We start from the raw sequence: 7,060 nt of genomic DNA, 5'->3' as shown, positions 1-7,060 counted from the left end.
ATAGTTTCTGTATTTCCATCAGCTGCTTCATGACATGACGTGATTATTTTAGTCAGGGTCCCTGACACTTGGTGTCTGATGGGTGTTCCACCAATGGCAGTAGAAGATGTTACTCCTCCTCTCAGATAAATTTAACAGAGAAGGAAGGAGAGCATATGCAAGGCCTCTGCAGTGCTGCAGGTCACAGCCTGGTTCATAGTTGTGGGTTGCCAATGAAGACAGCATTACAGCAATGTGACAAGTTGTGAACTGAGATCCAAGCATACATCCTGTTTTGCTTACTCCTCCCACCTAGTGCTACACTCTGGAGAAAGTCTGAGGCCTCTTTCAGTCATGTTCATCTTCCCCTCTAGTTATTGCCTCTGATTATGGTTATCAATTTAGGGCCTAACAGAGTAGACTTCAAGCAGCATCTAATAACTCTGGGGGTCCCAAATTCAACAGAAAATAAAAATGAAACATAACTTGAGATATAGCTTCACCAAATAGTGCTATATTGGACAACTCTCAGGCAAAAACCTTCTATTTCTTCTTTTTGACATGTTGTTCTTTTCTTTCACTGGCAGCTTTCTTGCACGTTCTGTGGTGGAAAGGATGTAAAACATAGTTCATGTGTGATTAAAGGTTTGTTGGTTTTGAATTTTACTGTTAATACTTTTCCCCCAGTTAATCAGTTAAGTCTTTTTATGGATATCTTACCTAGACCTTTGTTTGCTACAAGATATATTGCAAGCAGAGAATTTTTTTTTTGGTTTTTAATATATATATATATATATATATATATATATAAAACAGTACTTTAATGTAAAATACAAGCACCTGCCTTTATAGCCATTGAGCAAAATCAAAAAGGTTGTGAACTCAGGTTTGAGAGCAAAATGTTTCTGGTGAGATTTGAAGTAAGTTTAATGCCGTTGATGGGGGTTGGGGTAATTGAATATACTTGGCACTTTGAGGCAATGAAGTTGAGCAGTATTGAAGCAGGAAGGCATCTAAAATTGTCTCTTCCTCATGCTCCTTGTTATGCTCCATGTTCCTCCAGTTCCTTGTTAGCAGCACAGCCTTGTTTGTAATCCCGGCTGGTTTCTCATACCATGCTCTTGTGCTTACTGTGCATGTACCTCTGGCTATCAGTACTCCAGTGGTGTACAGGAGGCAAGCTAATCTCTCCCTACCAATAACTTTGCTTATAAGATTGCTTTCTGGTTGAAATTAGTAGCCCTTGGGTTTCTGCTGGAGAAATCTTGTGACGTACTTCATCGGATTCTGTTAATTAGTGTGGCATATAAGGAAAAAAAAAGCTGGAAATCTTCAGCAATAAAAATGAACAATGCAGAGCTGCGAGGCTGGGACTGATAAGGATATGATTGTTGTGTTTGCTCGCATTTTCACTGGTACAAACAGCTTTGAACCAGAAAGACAGAGTTCAGGAGCAGGTGGCTGTGTGTAAGCCCAGACCTTCTGAGGTTGAGGGAATGCATTAAACCCTCTGGTAAGCTAGTCGGGTGCATGAAGATAGGCACATTTAGAAAAAACTTGGAAAAACCCAACCAACTTTGCCCTCTTTGCCCTTGGAGCATATTCACAGATAAGAAGCTTACGCTTCTCAGAAATGGGGGTTTACAGCCAGCCTGAGGAATAATAGGTATAGTAGTGGTAATAGTCTAGGTATAGTGAGGTAGTAGTCTAAATTATCTGTTGTTGTTTTTTGTTTGTTTTCAGAAAACAAAACGTATCCTATATTTTGCTGCTTTCTGTGCTTGCTTTTCATGAGTACCCAAGTTCTGAAGCCTAACCCCATTTTCAGGAGAAGTACATGTTAAATGCATGCTCTTGGTTAGCAGAGTCATCAGTTATGCCCTTTTTTTGTGAGCGCACTTGATAAAGTGGGATTATTCACTGGAAATCTTTTCCAGAGATTCAGTACAAATCTTTAAAAATTTTCTAAGAAATGTATGTGTCCCTACTAAGGCTGGGTTTTGGAGGAAGTGTATTTAAACTTTGCACTCAGATGATGGGTTTTCCAGAAAAATAAACTTCCTAAAATTCTCTTCTCCCATTATATTGTCCTACTACTTTAACTGATTTTGCCTTATCTTTGATGAGCAGCTACAGCTCATGGATGTTACCAGAGAAAAGATCAGAGTTATTGTCTTAGTGAAAGCAGTGACATCTGTGTAATATAAATGAATTGCCATTTGTATTGAGCATTCATTACTACTCTGTTCCAGGATAATTGTCTAAATAGGTATAAAATGTCCAACCTACCTAATGAAACGTTGCTACCACGTTTGGGCTGGGTACTTGGGGGACAAGCACAATTCTTCCCTTTCTTTTCTTCCTCTACATAGTTCCCTCTGTTAGAGGAAGAACTAAAAGACCTGTGATTTAAAGGTGGTTTTGAGGAGTTTAGGGCTGGATTATCTGAACCCACGGTGCTGCTGGTCTGGAAGTGTTGCACTGAGTTTGGCTGCTGGTGTGCTATGGAGCATGATTCAGACTGGAGTAGCACTCAGTTCAGTAAGCAGAGAGCTTATACAGTCTGCTCAGCGACCGTGGGAGACAAGCTAAACAAGCCTGCCAAACTTTCCTCAGAGATATTAATTCATCTCTATTTAATCATTTTTGAGACAAACTCGCATGTCTTAGTAGTGGCTGTCTCTTTTGTGACAAAGCTCTTTTCTACAGCTGGATTCAGGTTGCAGGAGTCCTGTTCCTGCATAAAGGTGGGTGTGTTGAACTTCCAGTGACTTTAGGAGTGACGTACGGTGTCTGTAGGCACTCTGCAGGGTAAACTCCCCAATTCCCATCAGTGGTCCTCTTGGAGGTGGTAATATATTTTCGTTCTGTGGTTTTTGCCCAGGCTCAGATTAGTGCCTCCCACATGGAAGGAGGGAAGGAAAAAAAAAAGAAGGAGAGGGAAGGAGCTACTACAAATGACAAAAACGTAGCTTTTCTAAAAGTGATTAGAATGTGCTTGAGGATATGAATATTCATTGGTGAGGCACTGAGTATGTGCTAAAAATGTACATATTTTCTTTGCAAGGGAAAGTAATAACATCACTTTGTAAAAATTCCTGGGTATCTAAGAAGTATTTCCATTTTCTCTGTCTTTATAGGAGAAAATAGGAGGAAAAAAGCCCCATAACCAAGCCCAAGAGTGAGTTTCTACATGTGGCTTATTACATGGCTGTCTTAATGCTAGTGCTGGCAGGAGGGAAGGGGTAAGCAAAGGTGTGAACAGTCAAGAAAGCAAGGGTGGGACCACTGTTTCTGACCTTAACCCACAAAACTCCAAACCCACTCATTTAAAATAGTTAGGACACTGATGATAGAGCTTCAGGGTAGTAGTAAGGAGCCATAACCAGAAGCTACTGCTGAAAGAGGCGGTCCTGCTTCCCTGCTCATTCCTGCTATGCCTTGTGCTTCACTGCTTCTCTTGTTCCAGCACTAGCACTTAGCTGGCCCCACTGTAGACCTGTTCAGGCGTCTCAGCAAAAACATTAATACCTACAAGAATATAGCTAGTCTTTTGCTTGGATATCCTGAAGCATAATCTGCACCCATAACCCAGTGTGTTATGGGTGCAGGGCAAAGAGGAATCAGTAATGCAAAGCATGGATTACTTGTGGGCAGTGGAAAACTGAGATTTAGCTGTAGAGCAAAATGCAGACAGAGAAGAACTAACTCTGTGGATTTGAGTCAAAGCAAGAAATTGAATTTGGGTGTCCCACTTGCTGTTAATGAATGCAGCTATATAACTGTTGGTTGATTTGAAGAATGATTTGGTATGCAGGTGGGTGGCAACAAAGAAAAAAGCCCCCAGTTTGTTTTATCTATGCTATACTTTTGACAGAGATTGAAGCTCTGTTATATAAAATGTCATAGTTAAGTGGTTATGGTGTTTTATTATCAGTATCTCCCCTTGATACATAGCTTCTTTTTATGGACTTATATTTAAGCAAGCTGCTTATATTTAGGTAAGACTTGGAAGAAGCTCACACATGTTATTTCAGTACACACTGTAGTCTCAGGCGGATTTATATTTCTAAGAATTTCCTAGCTTTCCCTTTAGCTACTACAGTTAAAACGCGAATGATACTAGATTTGGGGATTAAATTTTGTAGGTCACAGTGGGTCTTCACAATTTGTCTATTTTCTACTACTGCTAAATATGAAAACATTAGGAAGTTCTTCATATTAGTGTTGTGCTAGTATTCCTTTGTACAGACTTCCTGTTTTGTGCAGTAGAGGTTTTTGCTGGACATTTGGTCTTCAGCATGTAGTGTAAGGTTTTTCTCTTTAGAGATTATTAACACCTTTTTGCACTCTGTCTGTATTAACTGTACAAGCAGATGGACAGTTTTTCCTGGTTAAATTGTTTTTAATTTAGCCTAAGTTTGGTTGCTGGCCAAGTACTCATCACCTGTGGATCAGATTTGGCAGCTCTTTTGTTTCTCATCCAGATATTTTTTTCACAGGATTATTTCTTTTTGAAAGGCCACACCAAAGTATAGCTGAAAAGCAAACAAAACACACTACTGGATTTCAAATAACAAAGAACTGCTGAACATGTAATTTCTCTTGTTTTGGTCTTTTTAAATCATCATTCAGTGCTTTTGTTGGCATAGCTGCCTAAGACTAGGGCATAAACAATTAGCTGGAAATCATCATCTTTTTTTGTTTCCCTGCATACAGGAAGTTTAGCACAGTACATACTGTTATCTTAGGATGGACCTCTTATTGTTCTCCCTTTTCTTAAATAGTCATAATTAGTATGTCATAGGCTGGTAACAGATGTTTAAGACCAAAAACATTTGTGCAATACAAAAAAATCAGCTTGTACTATTGACTGTAAAGCACCCTTGAATGCATCCACCTCCACTGTTTCTTACAGCAGTCTAATTTCTTGAAGTGACTTCTCCTATCTCTTGTTTACAATCACTGAAGCTATTTTCCAATGCAGTTGTCCCTGAGGATGTTTTGCTCTCCCTGTCCGCTATAGGGCAGTTGCCAGTGTATCTATCCGGAAGAGATAGGAAAATAGGACAATCTAATGGACCATTCACTTATCTAAAACACTGCTACACTGGCTGTTGTGATTGCTTTGTGTCATTAGAAGATTACTCAATGCCAGACTAAATCTTGGAGGTCCTGTCACACTTGTGTTAGATCACTCAGTCGGGGTAATGTAGTATACTTTGATTGAAAGAAAGAAAGGGATCTGGGCTTAACACTGAGAAGGCAAGTAGTTACTGGTATGTATTTGAACAGTGAGGTAAGCGTGATGCCTTTGTGCTATACAGCAAGACAGGATCAGAGAACTAACTGCAAGGAGCGTTGACTTCTCTAAAGAAACTGACTAGTCTATCATTATTAATTTTATTATCTGAAACAGGCCTTAAGTGGGAACAGTTTAAACATGTAAAGGATATTCTGCTTTCTACTTTAATATACGTAGCTTATAACATAGAATATTAAAAATATAAAAAGTCTCTCTGAGTGTGACTCGTACCTACCACCGTGTCTGGTATTGAACTCCTGAAATGATCTTTTACCTATTTGCCTTGGGAAATCTCTTGTCTACTTAAGCCAGAACTCTGGAAAACAAGATGACACATACTGCTGTTCTGGCTAGCAGTTCCTATAGATGGTATTAAACAAATCTCCCATAAAGGAACACATTTTATGAGACAGCTTTTATGCTGGTCAGCATGCTTCACCTCAGTAAATGTTTATATATTTCACCCTAACCTGGGTTGGGCTGCAGGTTTCTGGTATTAGCTGCATTCACACTGAGATACTTGGAGTTATACAACAGCATCGCTGGCAAAGCAGTTCTGCTATAGTTCTGGTCTCAAGGTTTATAAACCTTTCCTTTCACTAACTTGTGCTTTTGCTGTCACCAACAAAGGGCCAATTTCCGAAAGGGTGTAAGAGGGTGTACCTTTCTTTCCTATAGTTTCTCTGCCAGTGGGGCAATGAGTTAAATCATTTTCAGAAGAAGCAAGGTGCTTTCAGTGCTGTCCTGAATCCCTTCCATTACAGAAGCAATACATTGTAACTGTCATAAAAGGCCATTGTAACTTAAAAAGCTTCTCTGATTAGTCAATCTTTTCTCCATTTATCCAGGAAGATGGAATTAGCACAATGGAAAAGAAAGCCTGAAATGGGTCAGTTATTTACAGTGCATTCAGCTTTCTTTTGTGTCTGAAAAGACTTCTATTTAGTTTTTATATGATTAAAATAAAAGACAGAGGAAGCTGCCAGAGGAAAGAGCCCAGGATTTTGGGCAACTGCTTTTAGCAACATAAAAATGGTATTGAAGCAAGTGTACCCGATATTTAAGTCTTTCTGGAACAAACCCAATTTTAAAAGACATTTCGAAGCCATTTAATAGTCTACTCTTTTCCCAGATTCCTGTTTTCACACCTCTTTATTGACATAAGGATATGGCTGGGGTCAGTAGCAATTTGGGAAAGAAAGCAGAACAAATTTCCTGATCACCATGTGATAGTACATCTGCCATTTCAATTTAAGCCAGCATCTGAAGCTACTGCATTTGTAGGCATTTGGCCAGATTCTGATGTAACTGGCATCAGTTTTAGACTTGTGCAACTACTCTGTAAATCTGGGCAACTCCAGTGTAGTCAGCCATGTAAGAGGAGAATAAGGCCTATTTTTACCAGGTCAGCCTTTTTTATAATGTTTGCAGTGTCTTGGAAATTTGCTCCCTATCTGTTGCATTTAATCCGCTTGAACTCCTTCTCTGAGGTGTCCCAGTTTACTCAAATGTTGGTGTAGAAGACAGGACGCTATCACTTGTGATCTGTCTCTTGAGGCAACAATTATAATGTTGTCTTTTGAAGGTTTTCTTTCTGGGGTTCAAGCAAAATTTTAATGTAAGGAGGCCTCACTGCAAGTGACTAAAATTTGAAGATCAAAATGTTCATATGCAGTAAGTGCTCTAATATATGGCCCAATCATTAATCTGGTTCAAATATGTAGTTGGGATGTATAATCCCCACAAGTTGGGATGTATAATCCCCACAAGTCTACC

The 7,060-nt window shown here is 39.3% G+C and overlaps 1 long non-coding RNA gene across 1 annotated transcript in view; it reads left to right on the top strand.

The window, feature by feature from the left end:
* The first annotated feature begins 2,632 nt into the window (after positions 1–2,632).
* LOC133277434 (uncharacterized) overlaps positions 2,633–7,060 on the top strand; it is a 226,690-nt gene continuing 222,262 nt past the window's right edge. The window contains exon 1 of the long non-coding RNA XR_009746206.1: positions 2,633–3,224. This is a non-coding gene — a long non-coding RNA (uncharacterized LOC133277434). The remainder of the gene's footprint in view (positions 3,225–7,060) is intronic.

This window comes from Pezoporus flaviventris, unplaced genomic scaffold (assembly GCF_033815535.1).
Source record: "Pezoporus flaviventris isolate CSIRO_AGI_PZ_B2104156 unplaced genomic scaffold, CSIRO_AGI_Pfla_v1 ptg000055l, whole genome shotgun sequence".
Classification (NCBI taxonomy): domain Eukaryota; kingdom Metazoa; phylum Chordata; class Aves; order Psittaciformes; family Psittacidae; genus Pezoporus; species Pezoporus flaviventris.
Note: the sequence above shows the minus strand (reverse complement) of the source record. Positions and strands in the feature narration are given on the sequence as shown.